Below are 24,356 nucleotides of genomic sequence, written 5' to 3' on the forward strand. Positions count from 1 at the left end.
AATCTGATCACCATTCCTGGCTCAGGAGAGGGAAGCGGTTCCTAGTTTGTCCCCAGGGGCATCTCCTCAAGACATGGGAAGGAAACAAGGCCCCAGGAAAGGTCAAAAAGCAGTGTGGGCACCATCCCTGGAGTTATTTAAAAGACGGGTGGATGAGATGCTCAGGGGTATGGTTTAGTGGTTGATAGGAATGATTGGACTCCATGGTCCTGGAGGTCTTTTCCAACCTTGTGATCCTGTGATTCTGTTATCCTTGCCGCCAAGCTTGGCCACATTCTGATCTGCAGAAAGAAGGGGTGGGATTGGGGAAGGCACCTGCAGGACTGGCATAACACATTCCCCTAGCTGTGTCAAAGCACAGAAATGTTATGAGAAACACAAGGTTTCTCTCTCTGCAAGACTGCTGGGATTTCAGCAGTTATGAACTTCCTAGCAGGCAGGTCTTTTTGGCTCTGTCCCCTTCATCTTGCAGTCCTCCTTTCCTCCTCTCCCCTCCTCACCCCTCTGGAGCTGCCAGCACGCAGCAGCTGTGCAGTTCTCCAAGAAGAACCTCTAGGACATGGCTATGGCTCAGCAAGTCACAGCTTTATCCCAGGTTTTTACTCCCATTCCCGTGACACAGATGCCCAGGGCTTGTGTATGAAATGCAGGAAGGAATTAATTGGCTGATAGAGCGGGAGGGAAAATGCAGTGCAGAAGCTCAGGATGTGCCCTCATGGATGGCCAGCCAGCATGGCCAGCCCGTTCTGACCTTCCCTGCCTATGGTTTGGTGCTTTGTCACCTGGAGAAGATGTAGCTGGCTTGCAGTAAGGTGGCTGTCGTGTGGGCTCATGGAACGGAGCGGGACAATCCCCTGCTCCTGCGTGGGAGTGTGGGGCCTGGCAGGTTGCATGTAAGGGCAATGCAGGTCCCTGTGGAAGAGCGAGCAGGTTCAGCAAGTGGGAGCAGCAATCAAGAGGCAGACATGTATTTAACGTGAAGAAGCGAAACAAAGAGAGGCTGTCAGAAATGCCAGGGCTGCATCAAAAGCCTTCCTCGGGGGCCCAACAAGGGTGGGATTCAAATCCACACATGCAGGGCACAATGGATTGGCAGTCCATTGCCTTCACCACTCAGCCATCTCATCCCCTGTTCCAACCAATTTTTGGAGGACTTTCCTCCCCCTTTTTTTTTTGACCAAAGGCTGCAAACCTGTCACTGGTTCTTCAGGGTGTCTTCTGGAGAGCCAGGCTGAGTGGGCAGCGCTGTGACAGCCCCTCTGCCTGGCCATGGCAGCCAGCTGCCCACCTGCCTGTCGCAGGGCAGCTGGGCAGGACAGTAAACAGGTATTCATGATTCCTTTGTCTTTGTCCATGCTCCCTTCTGTCCCTGTGTTCAGAGGATGGAAAAAGGCAGGGTGGCATTTCTTTTTGTCATAGAAGTGTGTGTCTCAGGCTTTGTGGCTTGTTGCAGGATTTCATCATCCCTGACCCCTAAACTGTGGCCAGGATGTTCTCCTGCAGGGTTCAGCAGCAGTTGTGCAAGTTAATAGAGAAGACTGTGGGGATCCAGCCACTCTGGATGTACCTCTTTATTTCCCAGAACCCTGGGGTCTAAAGATAGGTTGGGTAACATCTCCACTGTGAGCTCCCCAGGGAGAAGGAGCAGAAGGAAATCACTTTTTCCCAGAGTGGGGCTGCCTGGGACAGAGGAGTGGGAGGCTTCACTGCTCAGGGCAGGGCACAGACCCCCAAACTTGGTCAGGGAGGAAAAACAGCCCACAGGCTCAGGCACCACTGGGAGTTGAACCCAGGATCTCCTGTTTACTAGACAGGTGCTTTAACCAGCTAAGCCATGGTGCCCACCTGCCCCATGGCTGTGGGGTGCCCCCCAACATGCCTGACCCTCTGCCTACCTCCCCCAACAACACTGCCCCTGTCTTGGGGTACTTCAACCCCCAAACTTTTCTCTATCTGCCTCTGGGAGCACCCTCAGTTCCAACCCGGGACCCTGGAATGGGAAGCACAACACCATCCCTAACAGTATCAGTTGGTTTTTGGGGTCCTAACCTCCATGGGACTTGCTGTCCCCCTCCCCTTTCCCTGGCACAGCTCTGCCAGCTTCCCCCAGCTGCTGCACTGCCCTGAGGTGACTGCCTCTGTCTCAGATCTCTCTGGCTGCTCATCCCAGGATCCTGGGGGCACACAGGGCATTGCCCACCTCACCCATGAATGTCCCAGACTGACCCACAATCTCAGTGCAGCCTCTGAGGGCTCAAGCATACCCAAAGCATCTGATATTTTGAGAGGTGCATGAGGTAGGCAGACGGAGGGGGAGATTGGCCAGGAACAAGTCCTCAGTGCAGCAGGTGCTGGTGACACCTGGTGCTAACTCAGCTTCATTGACATCCTCCTGGCCTGGTCTGACAAGGAAACTTGGGAAGGGACCAAACCCTGCTTAGCCATTGCCTCTGGGCAGGGATGCTGAAATGCTGAGGATGAAATATAGCCCTGCAGCACCCTCCAGACCCACCACCTGCCAGAGTGGACCCTCCACTGGGGAGGTCCTTGACCCCAGAACCAGCAGCTCCTGGGTGTGGAGAACTCTGCACCCTCCTGGGTGCACATGGCTGGGGACAGGTCCTGCTTGGGTGGTAGGGTCAGGATCTGGGCTGGGTCCCAACTGGGCACCCTGGCTCGTTGGTCTAGGGGTATGATTCTCGCTTTGGGTGTGAGAGGTCCCGGGTTCAACTCCCGGACGAGCCCCCCTTTTCCACAAACATCTTCCCTGGGGGACATCGCACCATGGCAAAATTGGCTCACGCTGAGGGCAGTGATGCCAGCACAGTGGAGTCTCTGCCCCATCCTGCCTGGGCACCTTTTTGTGGGCACGAGGGACCCCAGGAGCTGGTAGGGAGGTGCTGTCATAGAATCACTGGGCTGGAAAAGACCTCTTGGGTCAACAAGTCCCACCATTTCTATCTGTCACTAAACCATGTCCCTGAGCACCTCATCATCAGTCTTTAAATACCTCCAGGGATGGTGACTCCACCCCCTCCCTGGGCAGCCTCTGCCAGTGCCCCATGACCCTTTCTGTGATTTTTTTTTTCCTGATATCCAGTCTGAACCTCCTCTGGCGCAGCTTGAGGCCATTCCCCCTTGTCCTGTCCCCTGTCACTTGGGAGAAGAGGCCAGCTCCCTCCTCTCTGCAACCTCCTTTCAAGTAGTTGTAGAGAGCAATAAGGTCTCCCCTCAGCCTCCTCTTCTCAAGGCTAAACAACCCCAGGTCCCTCAGCAGCTCCTTGTAACACTTGTTCTCCAGCCCCTTCACCAGCTTCGTTGCTCTGACTCTCCAGAGCCTCAACATCCTTCTTGTAGTGAGGGGCCAGACCTGAACACAGAATTCAAGGTGCAGTCTCACCAGTGCCGAGTCTTGGGACAGAATAACCTCCCTGGACCTGCTGGTCATGCCATTTCTGATCCAAGCCAAGATGCCATTGGCTCTCTTGGCCACCTGGGCACTCTGCTGGCTCATGTTCGGTCGGCTGTCAGCCAACACTCCCAGGCCCTTCTCTGTTGTGCAGCTTTCAGGCCACTCTTCCCGTGGTCTGTAGGTGCGTGGGGTTGTTGTGCCCCAAGTGCAGGACCTGGTAGTGGCAGATGAGGCACCACTGGGCACTGCCAGCGCTACATGCCTGAGGCTGTTTTGGACACCACTGGTGTCCCCCCAGTCCTGGGACAGCCGTGGGGCTTATCTGGGGAGCCTGGGGGGCTCTATCAGCCCTGCAAATGGCAAGGAGGGTCCATGGGGAGGCAAAAGTACCTGGAGATGCTGGGGGTTGAACCCAGGGCCTCTTACATGCAAAGCAAGCGCTCTCCCGCTGAGCTACATCCCCTGGCCATGGGCAGCACTGTGCCTGCCTATCCCTGGCGCCCCCCAGGTGCTGCAACTGCTCCACAGCCACCAGGGCCCCCACATTCTGGGACTGGGGCCACTGCCAAACCCCAGCACCACATCCTGAGCGTAGGATGCCCCAAAATTCTGGGGCAGAGATGGGGGGGGAGGTGGGGGGACAGTGGGGTGCACCACCCCGGCTCGTTGGTCTAGGGGTATGATTCTTGCTTAGGGTGCGAGAGGTCCTGGGTTCAACTCCCGGACGAGCCCTCCTTTTCCACAAACACCTTCCGAGCTGTGACCATGGCACGATGGTGGCAGTGATGCCCAGCACAGTGGCGTCCGTGCCACGGCCTGCCTGGATGCATCCCTGGGGGCACGACAGACCCCCCAAGAGCTGGCAGTGTGTGTACCAACGCTCTGTTTGGGGCTGATCAGGGGGGCACTGTTGGCACTTGCCCAGGACCCCACCCCTGCCCACACCAAGGGGATGTAGCTCAGCGGGAGAGCGCTTGGTTTGCTTGTAAGAGGCCCTGTGTTCAACCTCCAGCATCCCCACAACCTTTTGCCTTCCCACAGCCTCTCCCTGGTGGCTGCGGTTCTGCCAGAGCTCTCAATCCCAGCTGAGAATATCTGTGGGTTGCCTGTGGGCACGGCTGTCCTGGGGCTGCTCGGCAGCACCCACAGCCTGCAGGAAATGCCCAGGGCCCTTTCCCTCCCCTGCTCGGGTGCTGTGGGGGCGCCTTGTGTCCTTCTGGAAGGGGCTTGGGGTCTCTGTTGGGTTGAAGGTGAGTGCTGGGTTGAGGATGGAGGCAGGACCAGAGCGCTGGGTGTCCAAAAGGAGGGCTCGTCCGGGAGTTGAACCCGGGACCTCTCGCACCCTAAGCGAGAATCATACCCCTAGACCAACGAGCCGGGGTGTGCAGCTGCCTGGGCCCCTCCATTCTGCTCACAGTGAGAGATTTTACCTGCTGCCCCAAAGACCTTGCTGGGTGTCCTGGGGTCCCCAGGGGGAGCTGGGGTAGGACCACGCTGGAAACCAGGCCAGGTAAAGGCCTGCACCACCTCCCTGGCAAGCATCTCCTGTGCCATAGAACCTGCTCCCTGGCCAAGAGTCCAGCAGTGCTGTGACGGTCCCAGGGCAGGAGGAGCACAGGCTGCTCCACATTTTTCCAGGTTTTGAAGACAGAGGAGATGTGAAGAAGCAGCCATACAGGGGAGTCGAGTTTCCAGCGTGGTCCTACCCCAGCTCCCCCTGGGGACCCCAGGACACCCAGCAAGGTCTTTGGGGCAGCAGGTAAAATCTCTCACTGTGAGCAGAATTCGAACCTGCGCAGGGAAAACCTATTGGATTTCGAGTCCAACGCCTTCACCTCTCGGCCATCACAGCCCAGCCCAGGGTACCTGAGGGGGGCACCTGCCCCCCAGGCCCCCCCTGCCCAGCCTGTTTTCCTGGGAAGTGAGGAAGTCTCCAGGGTGGTTAGTGCATCCCTACACACACACTCAGCCCCGTTCTGCTCCCTGGGCTCTGTCAGCACAGCTGGGGCCCAAAGAGCGGCTCCTGGGGCTCCGGGTCCCTGGGCAGCACTGCCCCCCCAGCACCCCAGTGCCCGGCACAGCAGGGGGGCCCAGGCAGCTGCACACCCCGGCTCGTTGGTCTAGGGGTATGATTCTCGCTTAGGGTGCGAGAGGTCCCGGGTTCAACTCCCGGACGAGCCCTCCTTTTGGACACCCAGCGCTCTGGTCCTGCCTCCATCCTCAACCCAGCACTCACCTTCAACCCAACAGAGACCCCAAGCCCCTTCCAGAAGGACACAAGGCGCCCCCACAGCACCCGAGCAGGGGAGGGAAAGGGCCCTGGGCATTTCCTGCAGGCTGTGGGTGCTGCCGAGCAGCCCCAGGACAGCCGTGCCCACAGGCAACCCACAGATATTCTCAGCTGGGATTGAGAGCTCTGGCAGAACCGCAGCCACCAGGGAGAGGCTGTGGGAAGGTAAAAGGATGTGGAGATGCTCGAGGTTGAACGCAGGGCCTCTTACAAGCAAAGCAAGCGCGGGGGCCTGGGCTGGTGCCCCTACCCTCCGCCACTGACCCCTGCTCACCTTGAGCTTACCCTGCCCCAAGAGTCCCCAGAACAGACCATCAGGGGCATGCATCCCATCATCCCCTTTTTCTGCTTCTAACAGGCTCCATCCTTACTGTGGCAACATGTCCACCCCAAAGACTTTCCCCATTCCTGCTGCACCAGGTACTAGTGCCATCCCACCACCCTTGGCCCTGGTCCTACCACAAGCTGGGGCCGCATGAGGAAGATGTTTGTAGAAAAGGAGGGCTTGTCCGGGAGTTGAATGCAAGATCTCTCACACCCAAAGCAAGAATCATACCCCTAGACCAATGAGCCATATTAATGTAAGAGGGCAGGAACTCTTTTCCTGACCAGTCATGCTCAGGGAACTGGCTGAGGGAATGGGACCTGGGGAAAGTCTTTTTGACCTTGACGGATGTTCACAGCTGGGAGGTCCCCTTTGCTCTGCCCTGCCTGCAGGGCTGGCACCTGGACAGAACCATGGGCTGTACCTGCTCCAAAAGCCGTGGGGTAGCAGGACCCCTGGCTGCAGGAAGCCATCAACAAGGGGATGTAGCTCAGTGGGAGAGTGCTTGCTTCATGTATAAGAGCCTCTGGGTTCAATTGCCAGCATCTCCAGCTTTTGTTTCCTCAAATCCACTTCCTCCACCAACCAGTGGTGATAAACTCCATGTCTACCTCTAGAAGGCACCCCCAAGGGAGTCTCTATGCCTGCACCCTGGGCAGAGCTGCCAAGTCAGATAATAGCGGCAGCTTCATCCTGCTGACCCAACAGCCCCTTCCCACACAACATGGAAAAACCTGTCTAGGGCTCAGCCCTGGCCCTTTGCCCAGCAGGCAGCACTGTGCTCCTAACAGTGGTTGGACCTTCTCATCAGAGGAAACGTGCCCACACTGTCAAGGCTGTCTGTGTAGGGGAGCATCACCCTGTCCATCTCCCATTACCACAGGGCTGTGCCATACAAAGGGTGCCCAAAAGTGGAGCTTGTCCAGGAGCTGAACACAGGGTGCTACACACCCACCAGTGTCCCGTACACAAGAAGGGCAGTGGCCTCAACTGCTGCACTCAAGCCATTGACTCTTGTAGTATGAGGTTGCCTTGGACCGCCAACACCACTCAGTCAGCAGTAAAATCCCTCGCTGTGAGCAGGATTCGAACCTGCGCAGGGAAACCCTATTGGATTTCAAGTCCAACGCCTTCACCCCTCGGCCATCACAGCCCCTGGCACCTTTTTGAGGCAGGACAGCCTCCCTTTGCCCTGGGGTCAGCCTCTGGGGAGAAAATGTCCCATAGCCTAGGGGCCCATCTGAATAGATCCAGTACCCCTGGGCAGCCTACTGTCCACATGTGCTGGGATTGCAAAAAGGATTCACTTCCCAATGGCTGGGGAAAATGTCCAGGTGCAGCACAGAGCCTGGACACAGGGCACGTATCAAAAGGGACACATCCTCCAGTGATGCCCAGGAAGACAACAAATTTGGAGGAGAAAAGCACATGGAGGTGCTGGGTGTTGAACACAGGGCCTCTTAGAAGCAAAGCAAGTGCTCTCCCGCCGAACTACATCCCCTCAGTGTGGGCAGGAGTGGGGGTCTGGGCAGGTGCTGTCAGTGCCAACAGTGCCCCCTGATCAGCGCTCCCCTTGCTGTGCCCCAAGAGCCCTGAGCCCCAAACAGAGCATTGGGGCACACACTGCCAGCTCTTGGGGGTCTGTCGTGCCCCCAGGGATGCATCCAGGCAGGCCGTGGCACGGACACCCCTGTGCGTGTCTGTGTGGTCACAGCTCGGTACAAGGCGTGAGGCTCGGAAGGTGTTTGTGGAAAAGGAGGGCTCGTCCGGGAGTTGAACCCGGGACCTCTCGCACCCTAAGCGAGAATCATACCCCTAGACCAACGAGCCGAGGTGGTGCACCCTGCTGCCCTCCCCCTCCCCCCCCCCCCCCCCCCCCACCCATCTCTGCCCCAGAATTTTGGGGCATCCTATGCTCAGGGTGTGGTTTGGCAGTGGCCCCAGTCCCAGAATTGGGGCCCAGTGGCTGTGGGACAGCTGCAGTACGGGGGGCACCAGGGACAGGGGAGGCAGAGTGCTGCACGTGGCTGGGGATGTAGCTCAGTGGGAGAGCGCTTGCTTTGCATGTAAGAGGCCCTGGGATCAACCCCCAGCATCTCCAGGTACTTTTGCCTCCACACGGACCCTCCTTGCCATTTGCAGGGCTGACAGAGCACCCCAAGCTCCCTAGATAAGCTCTGCGGCTGCCTGTGGGCACGGCTGTCCCAGGACTGGGGGAACACCAGTGGTGCACAGTGGGCACAGTAAAAGCCCGTGTCCCATGCCCTCCACAAGAGAGGGAGCTGCTGCGCTTGCCCCGCCCAGCCCAAAGCTGTAGTGACTGCTAGAGGGAACAAGGGGACAAAAGCCCACAGCTGACCCACAATGAGCTCTGTGCTCCCCAGAGAAAGCAGAGTAGGCTTTTTGACAGAAGGTGGGACTCCTCTGGGACTCAGAGCACCTGAAAATGGTGATACCAGAAGTGGTGTTACAAAAAGTGGAAGAAGTTGATTTTAACTAAAATAGAGTTGTTTCATCTAAGTAACTACGTTTTTTTGAAAGTTAGACAGAATGTCCATCTGGCAGCATGTGTTTTTCAAGCAGTGTTTTTCTAGACACTGTTAATTCTTTGAAGACGATAATCTCTTGTGGAGGAGGTGAGGCACAGAGCTGAGGCTGCCAGCTCCCATAGTGACAGGTAAAATCTCTCGCTGTGAGCAGGATTCGAACCTGCGCAGGGAAACCCTATTGGATTTCGAGTCCAACGCCTTCACCTCTCGGCCATCACAGCCCAGCCCAGGGCACCTGAGGGGGGCACCTGCCCCCGGGGCTCCCCTGCCCAGCCTGTTTTCCTGGGAAGTGAGGAAGTCTCCAGGGTGGTCAGTGTATCCCCGCACACACACTCAGCCCCGCTCTGCTCCCCGGGCTCTGTCAGCACAGCTGGGGCCCAAAGAGCGGCTCCTGGGGCTCCGGGTCCCTGGGCGGCAGCACCCCGGTGCCCAGGCAACTGCACGCCCTGGCTCGTTGGTCTAGGGGTATGATTCTCGCTTAGGGTGCGAGAGGTCCCGGGTTCAACTCCCGGACGAGCCCTCCTTTTGGACACACCACTCTGTTCCTGTCCGACTGATGTGCAGCTCATATGGGATCCAGCTGTCAACTTTTATCCCCCCAGGACACCCCGCAGTTGCCTGGGCATTGAGTTTAGTGTGACACAGAGGAATATTCCCTGTCCTCGGGTTCCCAACCTGTGCCTGGGCCATTGGTTCTGCAGGGTGTCCCTGGAATAGAGACTAGGGCTGGGCTGTGGCCATGGCACACCCTAGGTCTGTGGGGTACCCCACAGCTGTGAGGCAGGTGGGCACCATGGCTCAGCTGGTTAAAGCATCTGCCTAGTAAATAAGAGATCCTGGGTTCAACTCCCAGCGGCGCCCGGGCCTGGGGGCTGTTTTTCCTCCCTGCCTCAAGCTGGAGGCACTGCTGGGGGTCTCTGCTCTGCTCCACTGCAACTAAGGTTCCCCAATGACCCCACTCCCTTCTGCTCTTGGGATTTCTGCCACTGCCCCCAGCCTTTTATGAGGGTCTGGCTGTGACTTCTAGGTTATCCCCTTTGGCGGGGGATGCATCCCTGTGTCCTGGCTGGGCTGGCCGCAGCTCCCTGCTTCTCTGCCCTGGTTTCCCCCCTTCTGATGACAAAGCTGCCCCCGTGCAGTCTAGGTCCATAATTTGACCAAAAGCTTGCAGGGTAGGACAGGGACGGTCCTGGAGGTGCTGGAAAGTCTGAGTTGGGGCAAGAAGGACTTGAGAGCATCTCTGGGAAGTGTGGGAGGTGTTCTGGAGGTGGCTGCAACACTTGTGCAATGATGGAGCCCGTGGGGACAAGGGAAGTTGTCCCCTGGGGCTACCAGGGCTAAGGAATCTCCAGGTGAGTGGAGGGTCCTGGAAAACAGGACCCTGGGCACAGGCTCTGCCGTGGAGCTTGGTCATGGGAACAGGGTCCCTGCAGTGGGTTTCCAGTGCACATTACAGGCAGCAGAAGAGATGCAGATAATTCAGGGCTGTGCCAACCCTCTTCAGACCCTGTGCAGGATCTCTTGCATCTGGATGCTGTGCAACATCCTGAGGTACTGGTGCCTTTCCATGATGTGCCCATTGGAGCCGGCGAAGCAGTTGCTGATGGCATCCACGTTGCTTAGGAGCCCATGCTGAAAACCTGGATCCACAGCATGAAGCCTACCAGGTGCCCTTGGTGCAGGGACCAGGGGCCCATTTAGGCAGGGGAGAGGGAGGATGGGCAGTGCTGAGGCCAGGGGATATGGGAGGAGGAGGCAGCTGCAAAGGAGGGTCTCCAGCCATGGGGAGGGAATGGGGACTGCCAGGGGGCTCACCTGTCACTCTGAGACTTGGGCTGTGCAGCTGCCACTGAGGTCCCCTCCATGAAAGAGTACAGCCAAATCCTGCCGAGTGTCACATCAGCTTCCATTACCATCTGGGGCAGCTCTACCTGTGAGGGAATGGAGCTCAGCTGTTAACTCCCCACAGGAGCCAGGTCACCGGATCAGCTGTGGGCTCCTGCATGGAGGCTGCATCTTAAAGCTGCTGCCGCTGGAATAAGAGCCATTTGGGCACATCTCCAGACAGTTCCAGTCTCTGCAGGGTCATCTATTTAACACAGTGATGACCAAGGCTTCGCTCCCACCTAGGTCCCACTCCTGCCTCTGCCCTACAGTGCCTGCAGCCCCCAGGAGCAGCAGCAGGATCGGTCCCTGCCACAGGGCTGCCCTGACAGCAGCTGGCCCACAGCACAGCTCACACGAGGGATCCAGCCGCATCTCAGTTACCTTCCTAGGATGCTGGGCTTCCCAGGCTTCTGATAGATCCGGGCACACTGGGAAGGTGACTGAGATGCCGGAGAGGGGACCCTCTTCAGACAGCTTGCCTAGAGACACTGGGCATCCTGGTGCCTACCAGGGGCACCTTCCTCTCCAGCTCCGAGCTCCCACCACATGCAAGATGGGATTTGCACTCTGCCTCTTGCTCTTTCTTTGTTTGTGTTTAAAATTAACAGGTATGTTCACCAACGCCTCTGACGGAAATATCTTCCAGTCCTTCCTGTACTCATTCCCCAAGGTATTAATTTCATCGTGGCTTCAACCTGCCCTGGTCCCAGGTTACTCTCTGGTTGTGCCTTCCTCTTTGGGAGGGTTATCATCTTACTGTGTAACAACCAGTTTCTGCAGTAATTGCTCTTTTAAGGATTTTGGAGTGTTTTTTTTTTTAATGTGAGTCTTGGATAAGAGACTTCCAGACACCTCCAGGCCAGCACCTCACTGTCCTTTTAGATGCTTCTTCAACTGTTTCTGTCTGAGCTCCTTCATTCCCTGCCGCCCTCCCCTGTCCAAGGCCAAATGCTACTGGAGGGGGAACTGATTCTGCAACTGTAGTAATAAGATAAATTTAATGGTTTTAAGCTGAAAGAGATGAGGCTGAGATGAGGAAGAATTAGGAAGAAATATTTTCCTGTGCAGGTGGTTTCCTGGCCCAGGTTGCCCAAAGAAGTGGTGTCTGGAGGTGTTCAAGGCCAGGTGGAATGTGTCCCTGCTCATGGCAAGGGGTGGAACTGGGTGGGCTTTAAGGTCCCTTCCAACACAAACCATTCTGTGATTCCCTTTGGGAGAACGCAGTTGCTCCTGTGGACCGGGCACCTGCTACTGGATCCCGCCAGGCGCGGACACCACCGACAATGCTGTGACAAAAGACCCGACGAGGGTGGGATTCGAACCCACGCGTGCAGAGCACAATGGATTAGCAGTCCATCGCCTTAACCACTCGGCCACCTCGTCCTGCACAGTGTGGCCCCGCCCCTCGTGAACCGCGGCCGCCGGGGGCTGAGTGGGGTGTGTGGGGCTAAGCGGGGTGTGAGGGGCTGAGAGGGGCCGAGAAGGGTGTGTGGGGCTGAGAGGGGTGAAGAAGGTTGTGGGGGGCTGAGAGGGGGGTGCAGGGCTGAGCTGAGTGTGTATGGCTGAGAGGGGCCGAGAAGGGTGTGTGGGGCTGAGAGGGGCTGAGAAGGGTGTATGGGGCTGAGCGGGGTGTGTGGGGCTGAGCGGGGCTGAGCTGGGTGTGTGGGGCTGAGTGGGGCTGAGGTGGGTGTGCGGGGCTGAGAGGGGCTGAGCTGGGTTTGCAGGGCTGAGTGGGGTGTGTGGGGCTGAGAGGAGCTGAGAAGGGTGTGTGGGGCTGAGCGGGGTGTGTGGGGCTGAGAGGGGCTGAGAAGGGTGTGTGGGGCTGAGCGGGATGTGTGGGGCTGAGAGAGGCTGAGAAGGGTGTGTGGTGCTGAGCGGGGTGTGTGGGGCTGAGAGGGGCTGAGAAGCGTGTGTGGGGCTGATTGGTGCTGAGGTGGGTGTGCGGGGCTGAGAGGGGCTGAGGAGGGTGTGGGGGGCTGAGTGGGGCTGAGTGGGGCTGAGGAAGGCTGAGGGAGGCTGGTCGGTTCTAGGCAGGGCTGAGTGGGGTGTGCAGGGTGTGTGGGGCTGGGCAGGGCTGAGCAGGGCTGAGAGAGGCTGAGCTGGGCTGAGCGGGACCTTCTTTTATTGAACACTTACTGAACTGTCTGTCAGTTCAATTCATGAATTTTCATGTTCAATTCATGGATTTTCTTGCTTTTGTGTTTAGTATTTTCTCCCCTGTCCCAATACTGGGGGAGTGAGCCAGTAGCAATGTGGGTGCTCAGCCGGTGGCTGGAGGCAGCCCACCACAGCAGAGCAAAGGTGTGCTTGAGAAAATTTGAATTAAAAGTTTCTGGCTGTGATAAGAGAGTTGTTGTTTCTGCACAGCACCTCAGAGGCCACTGTGGAGGAACTTGTGACTAAAGTAGTGAAGATTCTCAGACAAGTGGCTGGAAGTTTGCTTAGCGCAGAAAGGGAGCGTGTCAAAGAGGAAAGGCACAGAGTGGAGGAAGAGAAGTGAGTTGCTGCTTTTGCTATGGGGCAGGTTGGGCTGTATACACCCTTCTAAAACAGCTGCTGTCAACTAGAGTCCTTTCACGGATGCTCAGGCCCTGGGTCTTTCCACCATGGCAGCAGTACTCGGGTTTGTCTCACCTTGAACTGCCCTAGGATCATACAGACAGGCTGTCCTTTCTGCATTCTCAGGTGATCTGCTAGTTAATATTTTGGTGACCTGAGAGAGCCATTATGAAAGTGGTAGGTGGGAATTTGGGATCTTTTATTCACGCAGAGCTTCTGGAGAGGGAGATGCATCCTGGCCCTGCTGTGTGCAGGAACTTTTCCTTCTGAATGAGGTAGCTTGGTGGGTATGGAGTTAATAGAAGTTGTAAAGGAGAGTGTTCAAGAAGATTCAGCCAATCAGTTAAAGTACGTGCAACACAATCTATGCTGTATTGTGCTGTAGGGTGTTTTCATAAGGGTAGGAGTTTGTCAGGTGGGCTTCTTGCTTTGTCTTCTCTAACGTCAACTCCAATAAGCTATTTTAACGAGAGGGTAAGCTTACCTGATCTTACACTGGGCTGGCAGTTTGCAGCCCTGCTGTGTTGGGCAGTGGTGGTTTTCCAGGCTGGAGGGGATAGAAGCTTTGTCTAGGACAAGGCTACCCTATATATGTGTTTTCCTTCTGACTCCCTCAGGGCTCAGCCTCGGGCTCTCTTGCAGACCCTTTGTGGAGGCCTTCTACCTTGATTCAGTATTAAATTGTAACATAAAGCGAGTTTTTTTTTCACCTTGACTCAATTGCAACATGAAGCGAAGCCTTTTACCTTGATTTAGCTACTAAGTCGTTACATGAAGCCGGTCTATGTGACAAACAAGCACTGTAGGAAAGACATTCTTGGGCTGATAGTGCTAACACAATGTACCTTTTTTAAGAAACAATATTAGCAATAGTAAGGAAATAAGTACCCAAAGTAGAATGCTTGCTAGACAAACAAGGTATTCAAAGCTAGCATGTAATAGCAACAAGTTAACTAATCGAGTAGTGGGCTAGAAGGCATGAAAAGCGTGTGAACACCAGTCGTATCCAATTATGCTATGCAAGGAATGATAACACGCACTATAAGTATGTAAGACAAACTGCAATAAGGTGGCTTGCATGTATCATCATATTGGTGTTGTGTCGTCCATCCTCGCATGGGCAAGAGACCCCCAGACCCTGACAATTCAGAAGTGACCCCAACAATTCTGATGATCCCCGACGTGATCTGGTAAGGAACAATATGGGGATTGGAATCCTTTGAAAAGGCGAGGGAAGGCTGCCGGGGCTGGTGGAGCCGGGAAGGGCGCCAGGCTGTCCGAGAGAGACAGGATTGCAAACTTGCTATTACCGGCAGCATGGGAAATGCGGCATCCGCGAATGAAAAAGACTATAATAAAATGTCTCTTACAGATGGCAAAAAAGACAGAAAATGATGTAAAGAAAACGGACTTGGAAGAGCTGTTATTATCGGCAAGACATCATGGTTATTTTCAGGATTCAGATCAGGCGTTTGCCCTTGAATCATGGCAGTGATTAGGAAAAGACTTATGGGACTCAGTCGGGGGCGGTAATAAAGTCGCTTTTCGGCATGCACAAAAGGTGGAAGCGCTGCGTAGACATGTTAGAACAGGTTACCTCTGAGACAGCCGTGAATGTAGCTATGAAGCAGGCAATTTGTAAGAAGGCAGAGGGTCGTCCTCTGCTGTATGAACCTTCTGCGCCACCTGTTGCCTTACCAGGGGAAGAGTTGGAGTTCTGCAGGAGGGGAGTCATTATTGTCCCCTCCGCTCCTGAGGGCCCTGAGGAAAGGAAAGAAATGTCTCGTCCCCTTGGGGTCGACCCTGCACCCCAGCTCCAGACTGTGAATGAGTTGTTATCTGAAAATATGGACTTGGACTGGGATGATTCTGATATGAACATAGGAGATAATGCTGCTGCTGCTCAGGATCAATTATATCCTGATTCACGAATTAAAGACTTTGTAGCTGACAACAAAAAAAAAAAAAGGAGAGCAAATGCAGGCAATGTTAGAGGCACTCTAAAAATTGGACAAGAAGAGTGCACGAAATAAATTCTGGAGTGACCTCGACAACCCCTTTTTGGAAACCCACTGTCAGTGTAACACTTGAATGACCTCTGACTGATTACAGGCCTTATTTTGAAGGGCTGTAGAGTAGAAGTAGGGAAAATCCCTCCACTTTGCTAAGTGTGATGGTCTTGCCTGTTTGCACCTCAGCTAACCGTATTGGCACTTGCTGCAGCCTCCATCTCACTTGGTCTTTGTTTCATTTTGAACTAGATATGCCTTAGAAAGAGACCAGCAAGATCATATTGCCTGCTGTTCAGAAGAAGTCAGTGATCACATCATGGACTTCTTTTTGGAGGATGAGATTTTTTCCAGATTGCTAAGGAAACCCTTCAAGAGCTCCAGTGTTTCTGCAAGTACTTGCAACGGTGTGGCACAACTGCTTTTCTTGGGAGCGCTGACAAGAAGTGATTAATAGTTTGATCTGCAGCTGTTTGGTTATGTTCTTTCTGTTTGTGTCTTGTCTTCCCTGTAAGGGGACAGTCTTATCACCAGCCTCTAGTAAGGACTCAGCCGCGTGTGAGGAGGGGACCGCGCCTCAGCAGAGTCACATAAGGTGCTCGATAGGAGAGTTCAGTTCATTCTATCGGGAAACCATAGAATCATAGAATGGTTTGGGTTGGAAGGGACCTTAAAGATCATACAGTTCCAAACCCTCTGCCATGGGCAGGGACACCTCCCACTAGATCAAGGTGCTTAAAGACCCATCCAACCTGGCCTTGAACGCTTCCAGGGATGGGGCATCCACAGCTTCTCTGGGCAACATGCACCGGTGCCTAACCACCCTCATTGTGAAGAATGTCTTCCTAAAGTCTAATCTAAATCTTTCCCCCTCCAATTTAAAGCCATTCCACCTTGTTCTATCATTCCATGCCCTTGTAAAAAGCACCTCCCCAGCTTTCTTGTAGGCCCTCTTCAGGTACTGGAAGGCTGCTCCAAGGTCTCCCTGGAGCCTTCTCTTTTCCAGGCTGAACAACCTCAACTCTCTCAGCCTGTGCAGTGGCACTTCAGCCATCAGATCATCTTCATAGCCCTTCTCTGGACACATTCCAACAGTTCCATTTTTTCAAATTTGTGAGAATTTCTCCTAGTAGTTTTTATGTTGGACACTTGTTTTTCTGGATGTGTGCTAAGTGTTCAGTGGCTGTTGTAGTGCTCCAAGGCAGAGATCTATTTCTCTGAGTGCAGCCAGATGGTGGTGCATTTCAGATGGCTTTTCTCACATCTAGGACAAGGACAAGCAGCAGGCCAGTCTCTTTTGTGTGGGGCACCTTACCTAGCAGAGTTCTTTATGTCTTAATACTAAGTTTATATGTCTCTTCAGGGCGTGTGTAGATAGCTTTCAGTGCAATAGCAGAGACTAAGGAGGAGCCTGAAGAAGTGTATGTGCAACAGTCAAGCTAACTGAATGATGCAGAAATATTTTTGCAGCCTGAAAATACCAGAGGAAACACAATAAAAGAATTTTAATTGATAAATAGACATTTTTGTGTTGTAACACTGCTGGTTGCCACCCATTTTGAATTGTTTGCGCATAGAAAAATACACAAACACTTAATGCTAAAGCCATGATTATATGTTCTCTCCTTGTGGGTGAATTTGCCCCTTGAAATGTTCTTTAAAAACAGAACAAGAAAGAGGCATGCCTTTCTTACTGCAATTGGTGTTGCAAAAAGATTTTCAGCAAGGGCTTGAAATCTTGAAGAAGCTTTGTAAGGGATCGTTGTAAGAAGCTCTGTGTGCCAGGAGTAAATACGCTGAAAACAGGGAAAGAAAGCTTCTTGAACTTTTGCCTGGGGAGCACTGGACAAAGTGCGGCACAGCTGAGAAGGGATGAGATGGAAGAGGAGCAATCCTGCTTCTCTCATGTGATCTCCCAGGCCACTGATGCAAGTGCATCTTGCTAAGCAGAATGCTGCTCCATTTTGTCTGCATTGTTTATTTTCGAATGGGGCAGAAGGCTGTTCTGTGTGGACACTGCCTGTCTACAGCTGGCAGGTCTTGTCTCACCCTGTGCCTGCTCTGTTGGAGCTGAGAGTTCGTGGCCATGTGCGGAAATACAGGCTGAGCCTGCAGCACCCCCTCACACTCACCCCTGGGCTGACAGACTCTTGGGGCCTTTGAGAGCCCAGTCTAGTCTGAAGAGAAAGGTGAGAAAACCTGTTTGTTCTGCAGAAGAGTTTATTAATGTGACCCATTTATCTGTTCTCTTCCCAATGTGGAAGGAGGCTGTGGCAGTTCGAAGAAAGCTGAAACACCAAATGAGAGCGTTTCCCGCTGCTCCCTGCTGCACGGATCTGAAAAATAGCCTGAAAGCACTGTCCCCTAGTGCAGAGTGGCCTATAGCCAGGGAGAACTTTGTGCAAGGGAATGGTAAACCTGGGGCATGGAGGAAAGCTGGGGATCTCTTCCACAAGCTAAGGATACTTAGAGTGACAGCAGTTGGCATTCTGTGAGGTTGGGGAGGGGGGGCAAGTTGCAGAGTAGCCCTCTTCTTCTATTGTGAACATTAATGCTGTCATAAAACTATTCCTAAGTACCTTCCTGTACAAATGCCATGACAAAGACTGCAAACCTAAAGAAACTCTTCTTCCATTAACAGCAGCTTCCTAAAGTATCTGCAGTACTTATAAGGTTTTAGTGAGTGTTTCTTAAATTTGTTTAAAGTAGCTATTTTAGATGAAGAAATACAACCAAGAATCTTTTGTTCCAGAGTGAATTTGCTGAGACATAAGACAGTGCATGAAATTAAAGTTCAGCACTTCTACCAGCAATCAATAAGGTACGTTGGCATTTGGTCCTTGTTTTCTTTCTAAGCAAGTTGTGGCAGAAATGCCAGATCTTGAAAATGTCAATGAGGAAAGGCAAATCATACTCGAGTGTCCACTTGCAGCCTTGCTTCTGGATGTATTTTCCAGATAAGGGAAACTGGAATATAAAATCATGAAAATGTTAGGCCATCTGTTTTGTTGGTTTTTTTTTTAAATTTTTTTTTTTTTTTTGTACCTATGTGAATTGGTGCCTGGGCACAAGAGTAGAGGAGGAGGAGAAGAGTGAATGAGCTGCTACCGGCCTGGCTTGTGGCACAGACAGTTTGATCCAGGTGTTTAAAGTGCATCTGGAGGTCTGTCTTCTCATGCACTCCAGTAGCCTGTGTGTGTGTTGGAGCAGTATGGAAGTAAAGCGATGCGTACAGGGTCCCACAGTCTCCAGAGTAAGACTCAGGTAACAGATTAAACATCTGCAATTCTTAAGGGCGTCTGTTCTATGGCAAAATAGATGGGCAACAAATCTTAAGAATTAGCTCTGAGTTTGGACTGTTTGAACTGGGTGGTAACTAATTATAGCATTGTAGCTGGTTCGAAGCAAGTAAAATATTGACCTCATGGGAATTAGCACTGGAGAGTCTTTTCACCAGCTTCTGTCTTTCCTTAAGTGATTTAGCTTGGACTCCCCCGGATCTTGTCTCATTAATCACTGAACATATTCCAGTTGAAAAAGAACAGGTATTTTGGAAGGTGCTGTTGGTTTTGCTAAGTGATGAGGAATATGCCAAGGATGACCACAGCAGGTAAGAGTTTATTGCTGGATCCCTTTCTCGAGCAGGGTACTCAGAAAGAAGAGGAGTGGGAGTATATGGTCCTTGTCCTATGGTTTCTACTTTTTTTCCCTAGTGTGTCAAATTTCCAGGGTTTGTTTTCCTCCAGAGCACTCTAAAGAATACAGCTGTAATTTAGCTGTCTCTGTCTTCTAATGTCGTTCATTGAATTACTTTTTCTCATACTGAAAATAGAAAACTTTGAGATATGTAACAGTGTGGAGACATTTAATAGCTATTTAGCCAAATCCAAGCAATGTGGAGGTTGGGGTTATTATAGATTGTCATGCCTTAGAGGTATTGGTCCTAAAACCCTAAGGTGTCTTTTTTTTTTTTTTAATTAATCCACCAGTACCCTAGCAAACAAGAAAAGTGGGCTTTTGGGGTACTGGTGGATTGATTGAAAGTCAAATTTATGGGAGACAAAAACTGGAGTAAAAACACGTTGCATACGGAAGGTAGAATTCAAATGCTGACGCTATTTAATTCTCCTGGCATGCAAGGAAGCAGAAATATTAAAGTTGGTGTCTGTATAAAGGTAAATGAGAACAGTTTTGTGATACTTAACAGGCATTAGAGCAGGGAACATTCTTTTCCAGTGGGTGTTGTGCAGGGACTTTTCCCACTGCATCTATCAGGCAGGGAGGTGAAGATGAGGTTGAAAGTGTCTGAAAAAAGATGGAATTTGCTTCCAGTCAACAGAGTAAATGCCTAGAAGTTTAGCTTTAGTTAAATAAATTGTCTTTTTTGTTACTTGCATAGGTGGCACGTGGTGCGCTGTCTGACTGTGAGCTCGATACTACTGAAATGCAGAAAGATTTGCTTGGAACAAGTTTCTCATCCTTCCCCCTCGAGTGAGGAGTGAAGATGTTTCAGAAGACGATATTTATTGGCTTTCAGCTTTACTACAGTTGAAACAGTTGCTTCAGGCCAAATCTTTCTGTCCATTAGTTCCCCTGGTGGTCCTTGTCCCTGGTCAGGAAGAGGAGGCCACCGAGAAAGAAGTAGAAGAAGGTATGTAATTATTTCTGTGCCTTGAGGCAACAATATGAGTGCTCAGGGCTGCCCCAATAGAACTGTTGTGTCTAGTGCAGTCTCTCAAATACCGTTTCTGGTAAAGAGAGAGGCTGTGAGGCACAATGCTTTTCAAAGCTTTGCTAGAAATCCCCAGGCCTTAAGAACTGATCAATATGGAAAGAAATTAACTTCCTTTTGGCTTCCAGTTTTCCTTTGCACACAGTATTTGATCCTGAGTGTCTGTGTGAAAGAGTAAAGAAGAGAAGTGATGCTGTGAATGTAATGAGGAGTGTGAGACTAGGTCAGAGTAGGAGATACACCTGGAGAAAGAACAAGTGAGTATATGGTGGATTTTCTTATTTTTAAGGTTTACTGCTGCAGGACTTGAATTCAGCCCAGCTTATTTTAGAGTACACCATTGTTGAGCTTCCAGGTTCCATCAATGACTTACAGGGCACCAGAAGGGTAAGAACAGCCACTTTGAACTTTTAAGAGTTACTTGACTGGTTTATCATTAACCTGTCTTAATTTGTAATGTCTTATAAGGAATTATCCTTATGTTCTTAGTAGCTTAAATTGCATCTGAGTACTGTGTAATGGGATATTTTTCTGTTATTGTAGTTTTTGTTCAGAAAGCTCTCTTGCCAGCTTTTTCACACATCTGAGTTTGCTGGAGTCTGATACTTGCTTGTTAATAGTGATTCCAACATTGGCTAGAAATATTCTGAAATGAAATATTTCTGCGATTTTTCTATTCTTTGTGACTGCTCTCTAGTCTAAATGACTAGACTAGAGACCCGCAGCATTTCCTACATAAAAGATAGTTGCTTCTGAGTAACACTGAAAACTGCACTGAGACCAAAATGTGGTGAATATGTTCTTGTTTGTGCTGCCTATGTTGACAGGCAGGGGTACAGTTGCTGCATTAACAGACAAGTGCTAGTGATGGGGAAGCCTTTGTACACTTCAACTTCTTGTCCTGAAAGGCAAAGAGCTCCTGTAGCTCTTCTGGCTGCTGTGAGATCACTCAGACCATCTGACTGGATGATTATTGTTGTAAATGTTGGGTTGATGATAGTTGATTTTGCTGCCTAATATCTTGAATAGTGTTAAGTCAAACTTAGGGTTGCGCTATTGAATATTTAGTGTCCTGATCACTGCAGAGCAGTTTGAACCACCTCTGTTTTGTGTCATAGATCACTGAGACTGTTGGCTGGCTGGCTTCCCAGTACCCTAATTCCCTTGAGCATTACAGTCAGACCCTTCAGGAGTATGTTGAGGATGGGATTGATCATGAATTTGGCAAGCGCTTCTACGGTGACTGGAAAGAGAGGCGTTCAGCTGACTTGCTGTCTCAGGAGCCTGGGGTCATCATTGAGCTGTACAAAGTGTGCTTCAGTTTCTTTCTGATGTGGCATCCTTGGAGCATTTTTGTGACTTGTCTTGGCATATTACTGAGTTTTCAGAGCCTGGGGGTAACAAGCTGTTGCTCCACTTGCAGTGGAACATGCCTGATCGTCTGGCCTTGCTGAAAAATCCTGTGCTGTTCTTCCAGATCCTGTACCTAGATCTGCCTCCATTAGGTGGTACATGTTCTGTGCTGCAGCAGGTGGCACATCATTCCCTCAGATGTGCCTGCACTGTGTTAACTGTCTGGCTCTAATGTGGGTAGTTTGGCTCTGTCACAAATTCTTTCAATTTGATTTGGTTTTAATCCATAGCTCCTTGGCATCCTGTTTGCCACATGATTTTCTAGTATGTGTCTCAGATTGCTAGTTCGTCCAGTACTCGACCACTGATCCTGTCTCAAGTGGAGAATCTGCTCAGCAAAACTTACCAGAATTGGGAGAACAAGACATCTGGGAACTCTGATGAAGATGGACTTTCTGTTGATGACATCCCTTGGGATGATATCTTGGCAGTCTGCATTGATCACAGACTGAAAGACTGGAAACCACCCAAACTGCCGATTGCTCCAGGTATCACATGGATGATGCTTCTTGTGTAGTTGTATTTAAGATTTGACAGTGGTGCCTTTATGTGTGGCAGTTAGTGATACATAACAGGGAGGGAATTGTGCTCTTGGTCTCCTCGTTCACGCTGCGGAATGACACTGTGCTTTACTGCACATCTCTGCTCTTCAGAGTGTATATTGAGTGTGGCTTACGGCTTGGCCTGATCTTGTGCTGGAAAATCTTGTCCCTGCTTGGAAGAAGAGGAATATGGTCAGTGTCTTTCAGCCCTCCTCTCCCAATAGGAGAGAGTTTACATTCAACCCAAAGCTGAGAATTGGTCCCTCAGAAGCCTTGTAAGCACAGGTCAGCTGAGATCACAAGCTGCCACTGTTAATGAGCACTTCCATGATTAATGAAGTATGTCTTGGATTCTTTTTGCTTTCAACTGCATAGGGTTCTTTTGGTGCCCTGTTTGGCTTAAGTGTAGGGAATCTCTTTTAGTGCTAAACCCAGTGAACCTGGATGCACTAGAATTTTTAAAAAGAAGACAAAGCAGGGGTTTCCAACTTTTCCCAGTAATCTAGTATTTGTCAAACACTAAATCAGCCCAAGAAGGCTCCTTTTTACATACAAGTTATGTCTTAAAGCTACTTGAAAGTGAGCAAACATTTTTTCCTCAAGTTGGCTTTTAATACCAAGTTTTCCATAGGAAGGGGAAAAATTTTTGACAGTAAACATTGGGTTTGGCTTTATTTACAGAAGCAGTAAGTGGCAATGGTCAGATTCATGTGTACTTCTTCAAGGAGCATTTAAAGAACTTCACTATCCCTTTTTCATGGGAACAAGCCTCCATTAGGTGGTACATGCTCTGCACTGCAGCAAGTGAAATATTATTCTCTCCGCTCTTCTCCAGGCTCCTGTCCCTCGCCGAGCCCAGGGGTGCTGATGGAACCCTGGCTCTGCTGGGCTTTGGCAACAGGGTGGCACCCCGGCTCCCCGGGGAGCACCAGCCCTGCGCTCCCTCCAATGCTCCGCACCCTCACGTGTCTGGCTCAGTGTCCTGGCAGGAGAGACCAGTCCTGGGGACAGGAACAGCCCGGCCAAGGCGGAGAGGTTGTGCCAACCCTTCCCTCTGTCAACTTGCACTCTCTCCAGCTGGAAGAGGACAGGAGAAGCGAAGATGAGTTCGTGCACCAGTCCCTTCTGTACCTGCACAGCCCCAGGAGTCCCTGCGAGAGGTGGCCATTAGGTTTCTTGGTGAGCCGCAACCCCCGAGGGTCCCTCCCTGCCCCACTGCAGCTTGGCCCCAGCTACAGCTGCGGCACCGGCACCAGGAATGGGCCCTGTGGCTGTGGAGCCCTGAGCACATGATGATGCAGGACCCACGGGGTTCCCTGCCACCCACTCTCTCCCTCGCCTGTGGGTGGCATGAGAGGGCATGGAGCTGGGCTGGTGTGGGGCAGCTGTGCCGCTGCGGCCAGCGGGATTTGGGATGGGCTCTGTGTTCCTAGGGCACTTTAGTTGATGTTCTAAAGCCTGAAGAAAATGACTCACAAGTTGAACGGCTTTGTATTTGTATATGAAAGTTTATCAGGAATAAATGTGACTGCATAAAGAAAGGGTAGGAAGTGCAGTGAACAGTGTGTGAGTGGGAAGCTGCCAAAGTGACAAAGATGGAGAGATATAGCTATGCATTATTGACAAGGTGCTTAGTATTGATATCACTTATCAAAGAAAGACATTTACAAGAAAGCCTGGAAAGATGACAGTGTATCTTTACAATTAAGTTAACCAGGGAACCTCATAGAATCATAGAATACAAGGCTGAGAACCCATAACCTAAGCAAACAAAACCAGAAAGTATTTTACATTAGAAGTCAGAAATATATCTGAACAAGTTTTGTTTTCCCTATTTAATTTATATAGTTGTGTCATGAAAAACAGCTGTGCAATAATACTCTTGTCTTTCATATCTATTGAGCCATAGGTATAATTACAGAAATCAGTTCACTTGCTAATTAAAAGGATGCGTGCACACTATCCTTATGAGTCTGAAAGTGAACCTCGAGTCTTTTATTATGCCTTCAGTCAGGGGAAAAAGTATTGTTTTGACTTGTGTTAATGTAAGAAGATTAAAGGTATTATTCACCAATTATGGTTTTGTAATATATTGTTTATAGTAAAGTGGTAACAGTGTTTCATCTTGATCATATGAGGTCTATGTGCTCAGCGCTACAGCATGACTGCAGATTGTTAGAGCTCTCACAACGAAAGTACTGAATGTTAGTTAATTGTAGCTCTTCATGTGTTAAACAGCCATGTCTTGAGTTGCAAAAGTTGCCGCCTGAATGGCAACAAATGAGAGAATTACTCTACTAAGTAAGGAGCAGTCTTGGCTGGTATCCTGTTTCTCACAGTTGTCAAAAGTAGGAAGACTGAAGGAAATGAGGAAGAAGGTAGTGACATAAAATATCTGCACTACACTTGTGCTCATTGCGAGCCATTTCATCAGCATTACTTTGCACATACCAGCTATGGAGTGGAAAGACTGTTAAGGCAGAGCAGTGGACACTTGGTGCCTTCTGTTATGAAAATCTATGCAGCTGATGTAATTAAGTTATTAAATTAAAAATTCAAGGCAGTGGAAGAGAAGGAGAGGGGGTTCTGCTTTGCTTTCTTTTGTTTTAGTAAGTCAAGTAATCACTTATATGTGATG

The 24,356-nt window shown here is 51.2% G+C and overlaps 2 long non-coding RNA genes and 13 other non-coding genes across 15 annotated transcripts in view; 7 read left to right on the forward strand and 8 right to left on the reverse strand.

Annotated features, from left to right (window-relative positions):
• Positions 1–11,124, forward strand: part of LOC128852476 (uncharacterized) — a 32,780-nt gene extending 21,656 nt beyond the window's left edge. Inside the window, exon 4 of the long non-coding RNA XR_008450351.1 lies at positions 10,081–11,124. This is a non-coding gene — a long non-coding RNA (uncharacterized LOC128852476). The remainder of the gene's footprint in view (positions 1–10,080) is intronic.
• TRNAT-AGU (transfer RNA threonine (anticodon AGU)) lies at positions 1,769–1,842 on the reverse strand. The gene has a single exon. It is a non-coding gene; the product is annotated as a tRNA-Thr (tRNA).
• On the forward strand, positions 2,674–2,745 carry TRNAP-UGG (transfer RNA proline (anticodon UGG)). The gene has a single exon. It is a non-coding gene; the product is annotated as a tRNA-Pro (tRNA).
• On the reverse strand, positions 3,804–3,875 carry TRNAA-UGC (transfer RNA alanine (anticodon UGC)). The gene has a single exon. It is a non-coding gene; the product is annotated as a tRNA-Ala (tRNA).
• Positions 4,073–4,144, forward strand: TRNAP-AGG (transfer RNA proline (anticodon AGG)). The gene has a single exon. It is a non-coding gene; the product is annotated as a tRNA-Pro (tRNA).
• TRNAP-AGG (transfer RNA proline (anticodon AGG)) lies at positions 4,718–4,789 on the reverse strand. Its single transcript has one exon. It is a non-coding gene; the product is annotated as a tRNA-Pro (tRNA).
• TRNAS-CGA (transfer RNA serine (anticodon CGA)) lies at positions 5,183–5,264 on the reverse strand. The gene has a single exon. It is a non-coding gene; the product is annotated as a tRNA-Ser (tRNA).
• On the forward strand, positions 5,522–5,593 carry TRNAP-AGG (transfer RNA proline (anticodon AGG)). Its single transcript has one exon. It is a non-coding gene; the product is annotated as a tRNA-Pro (tRNA).
• On the reverse strand, positions 7,099–7,180 carry TRNAS-UGA (transfer RNA serine (anticodon UGA)). The gene has a single exon. It is a non-coding gene; the product is annotated as a tRNA-Ser (tRNA).
• TRNAP-AGG (transfer RNA proline (anticodon AGG)) lies at positions 7,786–7,857 on the reverse strand. Its single transcript has one exon. It is a non-coding gene; the product is annotated as a tRNA-Pro (tRNA).
• TRNAA-UGC (transfer RNA alanine (anticodon UGC)) lies at positions 8,057–8,128 on the forward strand. The gene has a single exon. It is a non-coding gene; the product is annotated as a tRNA-Ala (tRNA).
• Positions 8,716–8,797, reverse strand: TRNAS-CGA (transfer RNA serine (anticodon CGA)). Its single transcript has one exon. It is a non-coding gene; the product is annotated as a tRNA-Ser (tRNA).
• Positions 9,025–9,096, forward strand: TRNAP-AGG (transfer RNA proline (anticodon AGG)). Its single transcript has one exon. It is a non-coding gene; the product is annotated as a tRNA-Pro (tRNA).
• Positions 11,125–11,764: 640 nt separating the features above from the next.
• Positions 11,765–11,846, reverse strand: TRNAS-GCU (transfer RNA serine (anticodon GCU)). The gene has a single exon. It is a non-coding gene; the product is annotated as a tRNA-Ser (tRNA).
• A 6,246-nt stretch (positions 11,847–18,092) lies between these two features.
• LOC128852474 (uncharacterized) lies at positions 18,093–21,668 on the forward strand. The gene is made up of 5 exons (XR_008450347.1): positions 18,093–18,295; positions 18,507–18,641; positions 19,431–19,682; positions 20,053–20,150; positions 20,882–21,668. It is a non-coding gene; the product is annotated as an uncharacterized LOC128852474 (long non-coding RNA).
• The last annotated feature ends 2,688 nt before the right edge of the window (positions 21,669–24,356 follow it).

Source organism: Cuculus canorus, chromosome 6 (genome assembly GCF_017976375.1).
Source record: "Cuculus canorus isolate bCucCan1 chromosome 6, bCucCan1.pri, whole genome shotgun sequence".
Lineage (NCBI taxonomy): Eukaryota > Metazoa > Chordata > Aves > Cuculiformes > Cuculidae > Cuculus > Cuculus canorus.